We start from the raw sequence: 13849 nt of genomic DNA, 5'->3' as shown, positions 1-13849 counted from the left end.
AATGTCTAGGCTGACCATATTTCCCAAAGGAAAAATGGGACATTGTGTGGGGTTAGCCCAAGCCCTTCCACCCCCCAACACGCTGGGTTGACCCAAGCCTCCTCTCTGCCCTGCCCCGGGGCTGGCATTACCGCTCACCTCCCGCATGTTCCTCCGCATCCCACTGTTTTGACAAACATGGGCGTTTGTCCTATTTTCTCCTCATAACTGATCAAATTGGCAAGAGCAAACATGACAAATGCCCACTTTTTCCAAAAAAGTCAGGATGGTCAGGACAGGGCTTAAAAAAGGGACTGTTCTAGTGAAAACAGGATATATGGTCACCCTATTAATGTCCCATGCGGTGGAGTGGTAGGGGTAGCACTGCAGCTCCTGATACTCCATGGAACGTTGAGGGGGGTATGGGGAGGTGCTACAGTGGACTTCTCCATGAACTGCAAAAGGAGGCAAGCCCAGGATCATTGAATCTGTAGGTCCACAATAGTCTGCAGCATTTGTGTTTCATTGATAGAGTAGCCCCGGTGCATCTTCCTCTCCCTTTCCCGCTGGGACTCCTGCTTCTTTCTCCTTTCTGCTCTTTCTATCAGCAGTGTTTACCTTCCAGGCCATGTGCTTATTGTCTGATATAGCACTAGCTTGCAGGATTTCATTGAACATGTCTGCCACAGAAACTCATAGACTTTAAGGCCAGAAGCGGCCATCATGAGCATCTTTTCTGACCTCCTGCACAATGTAGGCCACAGAACCTCACCCACCCACTTCTGTAATAGAGCCCTAACCTCTGGCTAAATTACAGAAGTCCTCAAATCATGGTTTAAAGACTCCAAGTTACAGAAAATTCTAAAATTACATTAGTGTAAACCTGAAAGTGAGCAGTTCCCCATGCTGCAGAGGAAGGTGAAAAACACCCAGGGTCTCTGCCAATCTGACCCAGGGGGAAATTCCTTCCCAACCCCAAATATGGTGATCAGTTAGACACTGAGAATGTGGGCAAGACCCACCAGCCAGACACCTGGCAAAGAATTCTCTGTAGTAACTCAGAGCCCATCTAGTGTCGCATCACCAGCTGTTGGAGATATTTGTGGCTAGAAGTCACAGATTGGCTACACACCATTGTAGGCAGTATCATCATACCATCCCCCCAATAAACTTATCAAGTTCAGTCTTGAAGCCAGTTAGATTTTTTGCCCCCACTACTCCTCTTGGGTGGCTGCTCCAGAACTTCACTCCTCTGATGGTTAGAAACCTTTGCCTAATTTCAAACCTAAACTTGTTGATGACCAATTTATATCCACTTGTTCTTGTGTCCACATTGGCGCTTAAATTAACTAATGCCTCCCTGGTGTTTGTCCCTCTGATGTATTTATGGAGAGCAATAATATGTCCCCTCGGTACCTCTTCTTTCACCTCATCTGGCTCAGGTGTTCCACAGCTGTGGAGGGGGAATCCCCCAAGGCATGAGCAGTTGGGCAGATTTACCCAACAATGGTGAGCTACTATGTCTGCTCACCAGGCTGGGCAATCAGGAAAAGACATTTCAAACATTTGCAGAGCTTTAAGGAGAGTGGGTCCTTCAGTCTGCGTGACCCCTGTGCAGTGGAGTTAACAATTGTGACCAGAGTGTACAGTGTCAGGCATTGTGGTACATCTGCTGGAGGACTGTTAGCGATGGCACAGGTAATGTGGCATCTTCACTCATGTGGCACCAACCTCAGTATATCAACCATGGCTCAACACTGCATGGGGAGCTGGTGTTACTATGTTGGCATAATGGGGTACTTATATCAGTGGAAGACAAATTTAAATGTTTACACACACAACTAGGTTGATATAAGGTTGCTTATGTTGACCTAAATTTGTAGCCCAGGCCTGAGAGAGCCAAGAACATAGAAACTACAACAAATGATTAAGAGGAAGCAACTTTCCAGCCCTGAACTTTTGCCATATGATCACATCTCCCAGGTTTCGAAAGTACTGGTGAGATGATGTTTGCAAAAACATTGTTGGGATAGTTTATTCTTGTAAAGATTTTAATTAGATAGTTAAATGCTATTGTAAATAAGGTACTGAAAGTTTATTCTGTTAAACACCAGATTGTTTGAAACAATGTAATTGAGAAACCTGCATCATCTGACACTGTACCTGCCCCATGAGACATTGCAAACTCTTCCCAAAGCACCCTGTGGCCAGTTGCACAGTGGGATAGCTACTCACACTGTTCTCCGTGTCGATGCAAGAGCTGCTGGTGTAGATGAGCTCTGCCAACACAAGAAGCATAGTGTGGGCATGCAACAGCAGTTTAATTAAAGCACTGTAATTAAAGTGGCATAACTTGTGGTAACAAAACTCTGCAGTGTAGACATAGCCTTAGTTAAGATCACTTGCCTCTGCTCATTTATAAACTGTTTACTGTTTTCCATGCTAAGCTCAATAGGAGCATTAAACAACATTCCTTTGCCCATCTTTAAATTGTTTTCGTTGTCTATAATATATATGATATGATACAAGATCATAGAATCATAGAATATTAGGGTTGGAAGAGTCCTCAAAAGGTCATCTAGTCCAATCCCCTGCTCAAAGCAGGACCAACACCAACTAAATCATCCCAGCCAGGGCTTTGTCAAGCTGGGCCTTAAAAACCTCTAAGGAAGGAGATTCCAACACTCCCTAGGTAACCCATTCCAGTGCTTCACCACCCTCCTAGTGAAATAGTGTTTCCTAATATCCAACCTAGACCTCCCCCACTGCAACTTGAGACCATTTCTTCTTGTTTTGTGATGATATAGTAAGTCACTACTGCACTACTGAATTAGAGAATAATGTACTTTGTTCTTAACTTACATAGAAACAGGGATCTCTTAATGGGTAATCTGTTGTCCAAAGCTCTACATGAGGGAGACATACTCCAGAAATTGTAACATAAATAACCATTGTGTTGTGTTTGCTTTTCTTTTCCTTTTCCTTTTTATATCAATAAAATGTTCATAATGAATAACTGAGTATTTTGGTAGTCTCTATTGATTGTTTCCCGAAGGCATGGTGTAGTGAGCCGGTGTGGCACCCCTCCGTCTCCGATAGGGCCGAGCTTCCTCCAACCCCAGCGTGGGCGGAGCCACCGGGTCCGGGGCCCGCCCCTCTGAGGTCATGGCCCCGACCCAGAAGTAAAAAAGCCCGCCGGCAGAGCTCAGTGAGACCCAGGCCGCCAGAGAGAGCAGACGTCCTGGGCCGAGCTCCCGCTTCGGAGACAGCCGCAGGCCACGAGCCGCCTGCTACCCCCCCCGCGCCGGTCGAGCCTACCTCTCGCCAGGTACCCCGAGGAGGACTGGCCAAGCCTGCCCCGGACCAGCTACCCCGAGGAGGAGCCAAGCCTGCCCCGTGCCAGCTACCCTGGGGGAGAGCTGCCGGACCGGTCCCCAAGCCGCGCACCAGAGGAGCCGATGCTGCTGGACAGGCCCAAACCCGGCATCACCAACGAGGTAGGCCCCGAGGGGGAAAACGGAAGTAGCCCGGGGGTAGCCGACCTCGGTCAGGCTGCAGAGGCCTGTGAGCCGATGTCAGTGTGTTTCGGTCAGGACACCCCACTGACCAGCAGCGGCAGTAACCGCTGCTAGGGCCCCGGGCTGGAACGCAGTGGAGTGGATGGGCTTGCGTTTCCCCCTGCCACCCCGCTCGCGGGTGGCAGGCTTCCCCCTCACCCAACACTCAGGTGTAGGAGCATGGGCTTACCTTAGTTGATTGTTGCTCAGCCCCTTCACCAAAGGGCCTGAGCTCCTTAACTGCTTGTTTGCTCAGCCCCTGCATCCACGGACCTGAGCTGGGACTGTTTGTGCCCCGCCCTGACCCAGGGCTTGGGCTCCTTAACTGCTTAAACTGGTGACTAGCGCTCAACCCCTGCCCCAAAGGGCTTGAGCCGTGACTGTTTGTGCCCCGCCCAATCCAGGGCCGGGGCCTGCTTAAACTGCTGATTAGCGCTCAGCCCCTGCCTAAAGGCCTGAGATCCCTGAACTGCGGGCCGCTCACCCCCTGCGTAAAGGGACCTGAGCTTTGACTGTCTGAGCTATAGTGAGCTGGTGTGGCACCCCTCCGTCCCGGAGGGTAGAGCCCCGGCGCGACCGTACTACACATGGTAAAAACCACTTGTGACTAAAACAGTGGGGTCCACATCCCTGAATAGGTATTTAGAGAGATTATTAAGCTTTGTCCTTCCCTTTCTTCTTTCTCTAAACTACCAAATTTAGTAAAGTAAAGGATAACATTTCTTAATACTCAACACCTTAAATGATCCCATAAAGAATTACACTTATATCCACATTTATCTCCCCCCATCCCTACCACCAGTGGGTGCTTTGCTGTCCTATATGTAACTAATGACAGAGATATGAAGAAGAAGGGAGTTTGGGTGAATAGGTTGTCTGTGGCTAGAGGTTCCTTTCCCCTCATTGCCTTCCCCTTCAGATTGTTTTTTGTTTGTTTGTTTGTTTTTGTTTGTTTTTGTTTGTTTTTTCTTTTTTCTGTATTATCGGAGGTAGCTGTGCAGGAGAGGGAAGGAACATGTTAGATCAGGGTGAATATAGGTCAGATATTTAAACACTGTACCAGTTGGCGCCCTTCCCACACATCTTCCCAGTCTGCCCCAGGGGCTTCCTCACACCATCACTTTCAACCCCCCCACCCACCCAATATGCGCTTTTGTTCTTTTCATGTTTATCTTTTTCTTGCATCTGTCCTGTAGGCACTTCTTGGCTTGTCTCTTGTATTCATTAAATGGAGCAGCTCTTGTCACTGTCCAGCAATAGTCTGCAAGCATTGATGGGCTCCATTTGCCCTGATAGCATTTCTCCATTGTTGCAATGTCCTGGTGAAATCGCTCGCCGTGCTCATTGCTCATTGCTTCGCAGTTCGGTGGAAAAAAAATTAGATGAGAGTGCAAAAAATGTATCTTTAGTGACATGTTGCAACCAAGGCTTTTGTATGCCTTGAGGAGGTTTTCCACCAACAACCTGTAGTTGTCTGCTTTGTTGTTTCCAAGAAAATGTATTGCCACTAACTGGAAGGCTTTCCATGCCATCTTTTCCTTGCATGGTCAAATGCATCATCTCAAAGAAGTTCACGAATCTGAGGACCAACAAAGACACCTTCCTTTATCTTAGCTTCACTTAACCTTGGAAATTTTCCAGGGAGGTACTTGAAAGCTGCTTGTGTTTTGTCAATGGCCTTGACAAAGTTCTTCATCAGACCCAGCTTGATGTGTAAGAGTGCTAACAAAATCTTCCTTGATTCAACAAGTGGTGGATGCTGAACACTTTTTTCCTCCCAGGCTCCAATGACTGTCAGAGTGGCAATCTTTCTTGATGTAGTGGGAATCTCTTGCACGACTATCCCATTCGCAGAGAAAACAGCAGTACTTTGTGTATCCAGCCTGCAGACCAAGCAAGAGAGCAACAACTTTCAAATCGCCACAAAGCTGCCACTGATGTTGGTCATAGTTTATGCACCTCAAAAGTTGTTTCATGTTGTCATAGGTTTCCTTCATATGGACTGCATGACCAACTGGAATTGATGGCAAAACATTGCCATTATGCAGTAAACAGCTTTAAGACTCATCTTCGATGAATCAATGAACAGTCTCCACTCATCTGGATCATGAACGATGTTGAGGGCTGCCATCACACCATCGATGTTGCAGGCTACAAGATCACCTTCTATGAAGAAGAATGGGACCAGATCCTTTTGACGGTCATGGAACATTGAAACCCTAACATCACCTGCCAGGAGATTCCACTGCTGTAGTCTGGAGCCCAACAGCTCTGCCTTACTCTTGGGTAGTTCCAAATCCCTGACAAGGTCATTCAGTTCACCTTGTGTTATGAGGTATGGTTCAGAGGAGGAGGATGGGAGAAAATGTGGGTCCTGTGACATTGATGGTTCAGGACCAGAAGTTTCATCCTCTTCCTCTTCCTCGTCTGACTCAAGTGAGAATGATTCTGGTGCATCAGGAACCGGCAGTCCTTCTCCGTGGGGCACTGGGCGTATAGCTGATGGAATGTTTGGATAATGCACAGTCCACTTTTTCTTCTTTGACATACCTTTCCCAACTGGAGGCACCATGCAGAAGTAACAATTGCTGGTATGATTTGTTGGATCTCTCCAAATCATTGGCACTGCAAAAGGCATAGATTTCCTTTTCCTGTTCAACCACTGGCGAAGATTTGTTGCACAAGTGTTGCAGCATATGTGTGGGGCTCACCTCTTGTCCTGATCTCCAATTTTGCAGCCAAAATAAAGGTGATAGGCTTTTTTAACCATAGTGGTTATACTGTTCTTTTGTGATGCAAAAGTCACTTCACCACAAACATAGCAGAAGTTATCTGCACTGTTCACACAAGTACGAGGCATCTCTGCTCACTTTGGCTAAACAGAAATGTGTCCCTTTGCAAAATCAAACACTGACAAATAAGAGAGCACGACCCTGTATGATTTCTAGAGCTGATATAGGGCAATTTGTTCAGCAGAGTGATGTAAGCTTCATTATGATTGCATCATCCATGACTTCTAGGAATAACATGATGAAATTCATATCATGTGTGATGCAATACCAGCTTCAGATTGCATCATTCATTGTTTTGCCTAAAAAGCAAGTACTGTCCAAACCCAGTCATAGATTTATTCATAGATCCAGTCAAAGATGTATTTTAGTCATTTCTGGTTTAAATTGAGATCCCTTCCCTTTATAACTCACTTATCCTCCGCCGTTCCCAAGTCAAGGGTCGTATATAGTGACCCAATAGCATATCTTGAAAACTAGAGCCAATCAACAATTTTAAGCATCATTTTCGTTCTCAGTGACCCAGAATTAGTAAAGTTTGACTACATTTATTTCAGAAGCATTTTGGCTGTAGAGCAGTGTAATTAGTGGAAAATTAAATGAAATATTCCAGAGGTGGGCAAACTACAGCCCACGGGCCATACGGTGGCAGTCAGGGGACAGAGAGAAGGGGTGGTTGGATAGGGCCGGGGTTCCCGGGGGCAGTCAGGAATGAGAGGGGGGGATTGGATGTGGCAGCATGGGGCAGTCAGGGGCAGGGGTTCTGGGGGCAGTCGGGGAATAGGGAGCAGGGGTCTGAAGGGGGGGCTGTCAGGGGTCGAGAAGCGGGGGGCTGGATAGGGGGTGGGGGCCAGGCCACGCCCCCCTCCCCTAACCAGCCCCTCATACAATTTCCAAAAGCCGATGCATCACTCAGGCCAAAAAGTTTGCCTGCCCCAGAACTATTCACTGACAGCTGCTTAAACATGTATAGAGCTGCTCAAATAGTTAAAAAAAAAAAAACACTCCAATTTTTACAAATATTTTATTCAAAGAAAATTGCCAACATTTGTTAGATAATCTTGTTCTAACAAACAGAGGAAGATTAGTTTTGGGTCAAGGCACTGAACTTGGTCTAAAGAGCTGTGAGTTCAGTTCTCAGCTCCCTTCCAGACTCCTTAGGCAAGGCACTTAGGCCCCAAACAATCAAACCAAGTAAACACATGGTTAACTTTCAGTATGTGAATAATCCCATTGAAGCTATTGAGGACACTGGTATATTTAAGCATATGCCCAAGAGTTTTTTTGGATCAGGGTTTAAAGGTCTCTCGACCTTAATTCCTCTGCTGTAAAATGGTAAAATGGTATATATCCCTCCATCTGTTTCCTGTCTTCTCTAGTTAGATTGCAATCTCTTGTTTGGGCAGGGGCTTTCTCTTACTATGTTTATTTACAGTACATAGCATGACAGAGATTTAATTTTGCTTAAGATTTCTAGGCACTACAGAAATATAAATACAATGAAAAAAAATTTCATTAAAACAGATTTAAGTTGGCCCAGATGTATCTTGTGTCCTTTCAGAAAGTCAAGATCTGCAAAATTCAAACCTTGTTCACGTCTCAGCTCCATCACAGATTCCTGGCGCAAGTCACATTGGTCCCAATCAAGCGGAGCACTTAAGCACAGCTTAACTTTGTCATGTGCCCATTTCCCTGAGTGATGTGCACTGTCTGCAAAGGAAGAGTGTGTGTATGTATGCTATGGGCCATCATTCAATGCGGGTGGAGTTAAGGTTGCCATGGCATCACCCGCTCAAATCCCTGAAACTCGAACCCCTGAAAACCAGGAAATAGAAAAGTTCAGGTAGGGCACACACCTTTAGAAAACCTGTTTTTTTCCCCTGTATCTTAGGCACCTCTTACTTAAAGGACCCCAAATTTGGATCACTAAGTACTCCATGCCCCCATCAGGCAAATCAAATTTCAAGGCAAACTGAGTAAACAGTGTGGATTTTAGAGAACTTAACGATAGTCAATTTTTAAATAGGAAGCAGGTCCACTTTTATATATAGTAATAACACAACAGGAACATTTCAGCTAGCTGTGTACATGACCATAGACTACTAGCTCATCTTCAGTCTAACATTTTGGTGTTTCCATTGAAAATTGGATGACACATGAATTTATATGTTGAATTGTTTGGATGATATTCAGTAATATTTAGATTCAGAGAAGCTAATAATGGAGGGAGGGACGGGGACAGAGAGGCTACATGCTTCATTATGGTGAGCGCAGTAGCATGAGCATACCACATTACAGAGAAAACCAGGGTTATAAAACATTCAGGGGTGGGTGGGTCCATTTTTAGTTATTTTTTTAGAATTGGGCCAGGGAGTAAGTTTAGGTCCAACTGTGATTAGAATCAGGCATAGACTGTTTTGGCATGTTAAAGACTTATATATATATATATTGTTTGGGGAGCAGGGAGGAGGGAGCCTGAACCATTTTCAATAGTCAAGACAAACAGAAAAAAAGAAAGAAAAGGGCAACAGGAGTTAAAAGACAGCATCATCTTTCCCATCTGTGGTGGCTTTCCACACCCAGTCTGAGCATAAGCAGATGGGACAGGAGAGACCTCAATGGGAACCAGGCTGACCACACCCCAGCACAGCTGTCAGAACAGCCAATTGTGGAGGCCTGCACCCACAGCTGGGACCAATTAGGAAAATGAGTCCAGTGATAAAGGAGGAGGAACAGAGAGAGATGGGAAGGCAGAACAGCCTGGGATAGTGGAGGGGCAACAGAACCTGTGCCAGGCTGCCTCTAAGAAACTACCAGGAAGACAAAGGAACACTGGAGTTTAAAGGCCAATTGACTTACTTTATGCTAAGTTGATGGACTGGGCTAATTTGAGTTGAATAGAGGGAGACCAGTTAAAAGAAAACTGGGACCTCTAGGGAGACTTCCCCAAGAGCAGTTGGCACCATCTGAGAGAATACAGAAGATGTCAAAGAAGAGTAAACAGGCAGAAGAAGAGGAGCAGCCCACAAATGTTGCTGTTTGATTGCTGGTGAAGGACGTAAATCCCCACCGTGTAGAGGTCAAAGCATAGGGGTTTATTACACACAGCGCTGGCGGAGTGTCACCTGGCTTATTAGGCTCAGAGACACTGTCAATCAATTGATTACAATGAAATATATAGATTTTCCATGGGCAGGGGAAAATGATGGGGTAGGCAGTTCCACACCCCAGGATAGGTTTTGCAGCAAGACAAGATAGCACATTAGCCAATGGTTAAAAGGTTACATAATGTCTCCACCCATGGTCTTAAATTAGCAAGTTAACATTTAATTAATACTTTGATAAAATGTTATTAGTATAAAATATATATGTTGAATTCTGATTTGGGGTCCATAGGAATGGAGCAACTCCTTTGATTGTCCAACAGGTACATTCCTAGGGGTTAAAGCAAAGAAACAGTGAAAGGATATGGTAATATAGATTGTCTCCTTTATGCCTTAAGGCAGGGCATTGGTCCCTGGGAAGGGAGGTGGAAGGATGCCATATCATTATACTGACATGTGCCAATTTTTCATAAACTCAAGATTGGATCTGTGGGAAGACTGTTTTCCCTTCAGGAGAAACACAATAGGAACAAGGATCCTTTGTTCAATTTGAAACATTGGATGAAACATAATTATTCAGTTATTGCTTCAACATCTGGCATTTCTATTGACCAAGCAGATCTTAACAAAGGCAATGTCATCTTGTTTATTCTGCTTTTTTCTTAGCTAATCACTATTAGCTAGGCCTCTGGTCTCCAGACCAAACTCTGGACTTTGGGTCTGAGAAAGAGCTGGCAGAATCCATATACCAGGTTGTTATATAACATGCACATGGATTTTAACCCTTCAGCTGGGTTTAGATTTCACTCAACCTTTATTGGAGGATCTTCTCTTTTTCAAAACCGGAGGATATTTTCAGTGGTTCAGTGTCTCTTGTAGCAGCAGAGCCAATGGAGAAGAAGGGATACAGTTTCTCTTCAAAGTTATCAGTAAAAAATATTTTTGCTCTCAACATTGTAAAATGACAACTTTTCTGCTGACATGTCCAGGAACATCCGAATCTTACTTGGTTTTCCATTCACTGTTAAATGGGTCCAGGGATCTGTGCAAGCCCAATCATCTTTCCCATTTGTTAACCCTATGACTCAGTAGCCATTCTTTGTGGACAAAGTAACTTTCCCTTTTCTAGACACATCTTCATGGGCCACCCCCAATTCCCAGTTACTTTTCTTCCCAACGTCCACTTCCCAGTAATGTTTGCCAGATGCAAAACCTTCAGATGCCAGCATAAATTTATGGGAGTCAAATCTCTTCTCACTGTTAGGCACATTTCTAATAGCTCCTGTGTCCCTCACACACTTCCCTCCGTCAGAAACTTCAAGTCTAGGATGAGCTGTGTTAAGGTCCAGAGTGGCATCAGATGCTGGAAAGAAAGGGAAACGTTTTCACTGCAAATGAATAAGCCTCCAAAACAGAATGTGATGCTGTCTGTGCACTGTCTAGTAAGAGGAAGGGGTCCTTTTTATTTAAATATAAAAGAAGAAATGTTAACATGTGATATTTACTCTGCATCTACAAACTTTCAGATGAGCTACTACTGGCCTATTAAGGATTACAAACACATTAATTTTCTTTTGAAGAAAAAGAAGACAAAACAGCACATAAAATATTTAAATCTAAAATATACCAGGTAATTTATTTTAAATATAAATTCTAAAACACCTTTTCTCATTTTGGAAAAAAAATTGCCATTTGTGGCTATTTTCTTTTTAGACTTTGCATTTCTCCCCATTTTTTTTTCATGATATATACATTGGGTGTGAAAAGTTTTGCGTTTTTCTAAAGTGGAGTTGCACCTGCTTTAAGATCACTTGGTTCAAATCAAAGCAATTTAAAACACTGATTTTAATCATGATTTAAATCAGCAAGCAGGTAACCTTAATTTAAATTATTGTTTTTAATCTTGTTTACCATTTCTACTGTTTCTTTTCCTAAAGAAAGATTGATTCTCATTACCTAGTAACCATTAAAACATGTTGATTTCCAGCTAATTATAGCATTACAATTTCTTTTTGCATATATATAATTTGCTAATTTGTTATTTCTTTTTGCTAATTATATATCTATATTTATATCTAGATAGATAGATAATTTGAGCAATTTACATAGCTTAAAATATTATGTAAGATATTTATATATTTCAGTTTTTTCTCAATGTTAGGAAATGATGAATGAAGCATTTCTTATTTACTAGGTTATTATATTGCTACTCAAGATTTGTATCAAGCTCTATTTGGATGGAAATTGGAATTCAATTAAAATGCACAAAAACAGCATTGTAAAATTGCTTTTTTATTAGTTAAATATAACTACCTTACGTGTGCTGGCTGGATGAGAAAAAATGTTTATCAAAATATATTTTGATATTTCCATTAGTAGGAGCATTGCCAGCAGCTTGAGGGAAGTGATTATTCCCCTCTATTCGGCACTGGTGAGGCCACATGGGAGATTCAATCATTAGAAACGTAGATAGCTGGGTTTGTGATGACCGGGAGAACCATATGGTGACTTGCCTGCCTGGTGCGAAGGTTGCGGATCTCTCGAGGCATCTAGACAGACTTATGTGTAGTGCTGGGGAGGAGCCGGTGGTCATGGTACATGTAGGTACCAATGACATAGGGAAGGGTAGGAGACATGTCCTGGAAGCCAAATTTAGGCTGCTAGGGAAGAGACTGAAATCCAGGACCTCTATGGTGACATTCTCAGAAATGCTCCCAGTTCCACGCGCAGGGCCAAGTAGGCAGGGAGAGCTTCAGAGTCTCAATGCATGGATGAGACGATGGTGTAGAGAGGAGGGGTTTACATTCATTAGGAACCGGGGAAATTTCTGGAATGGGGGGAGCCTATACAGGAAGGATGGGCTCCACCTAAACCAAAGTGGAACCAGACTGCTGGCACTAAACATTAAAAAGGTTGTAGAGCAGTTTTTAAACTAGGAGATGGGGGAAAGCCGACTGCTGCAGAGGAGCATGTGGATCGGACAGAGACTTCTCTTAGGGGAGAGTCTAATGATAGAGAATCTCCAGGTTAGAGTCAGGAGCAGAGGATGGAAGAGGATAAAGTACGGGCCAGATCAGATGATAAACATTCACATAAAAAAGAAATAAACAGTGACAAGTTTTTAAAGTGCTTGTACACAAATGCTAGAAGTCTAAATAATAAGATGGGTGAACTAGAGTGCCTTGTGATAAAGGAAGATATTGATATAATAGGCATCACAGAAACCTGGTGGACTGAGAGCAATCAATGGGACACAATCATTCCAGGGTACAAAATATATCGGAAGGACAGAACAGGTCGTGTGGGTGGGGGGAGTAGCACTATATGTGAAAGAAAATGTACAATCAAATGAAGTAAAAATTTTAAGCAAATCCGCATGTTCCATAGAATATCTATGGATAGAAATGTCATGCTCTAATAAGAATATAACATTAGGGATCTATTATTGACCACCTGACCAGGACGGTGATAGTGATGATGAAATGCTAAGGGAAATTAGAGAGGCTATCCAAATTAAGAACTCAATAATAGTGGGGGATTTCAATTATCCCCATATTGACTGGGAACATTTCACTTCAGGATGAAATGAAGAGATAAAATTTCTCGATACTTTAAATGACTGCTTCATGGAGCAGCTGGTACGGGAACCCACAAGGGGAGAGACAACTCTAGATTTAGTCCTGAGTGGAGCACAGGAGCTGGTCCAAGAGGTAACTATAGCAGGACCGCTTGGAAATAGTGACCATAATACAATAGCATTCAACATCCCTGTGGTGGGAAGAACATCTCAACAGCCCAACACTGTGGCATTTAATTTCGAAAGGGGGAACTATGCAAAAATGAGGGGGTTAGTTAAACAGAAGTTAAAAGGTACAGTGACGAAAGTGAAATCCCTGCAAGCTGCATGGGCGCTTTTTAAAGACCATAATAGAGGTCCAACTTCAATGTATACCCCAAATTAAGAAACACAATAAAAGAACTAAAAAAGAGCCACCATGGCTTAACAACCATGTAAAAGAAGCAGTGAGAGATAAAAAAGACTTCCTTTAAAAAGTGGAAGTCAAATCCTAGTGAGGCAAATAGAAAGGAGCATAAACACTGCCAAATTAAGTGCAAGAATGTAATAAGAAAAGCCAAAGAGGAGTTTGAAGAACGGCTAGCCAAAAACTCCAAAGGTAATAACAAAATGTTTTTTAAGTACATCAGAAGCAGGAAGCCTGCTAAACAACCAGTGGGGCCCCTTGATGATCGAGATACAAAAGGAGCGCTTAAAGACGATAAAGTCATTGTGGAGAAACTAAATGGATTCTTTGCTTCAGTCTTCATGGCTGAGGATGTTAGGGAGATTCCCAAACCTGAGCTGGCTTTTGTAGGTGACAAATCTGAGGAACTGTCACGGATTAAAGTGTCACGAGAGGAG

This window comes from Chrysemys picta, chromosome 17 (genome assembly GCF_011386835.1).
Source record: "Chrysemys picta bellii isolate R12L10 chromosome 17, ASM1138683v2, whole genome shotgun sequence".
Classification (NCBI taxonomy): Eukaryota; Metazoa; Chordata; order Testudines; family Emydidae; genus Chrysemys; species Chrysemys picta.
The sequence above is the reverse complement of the archived record's forward strand: the minus strand, read 5'-3'. Positions refer to the sequence as shown.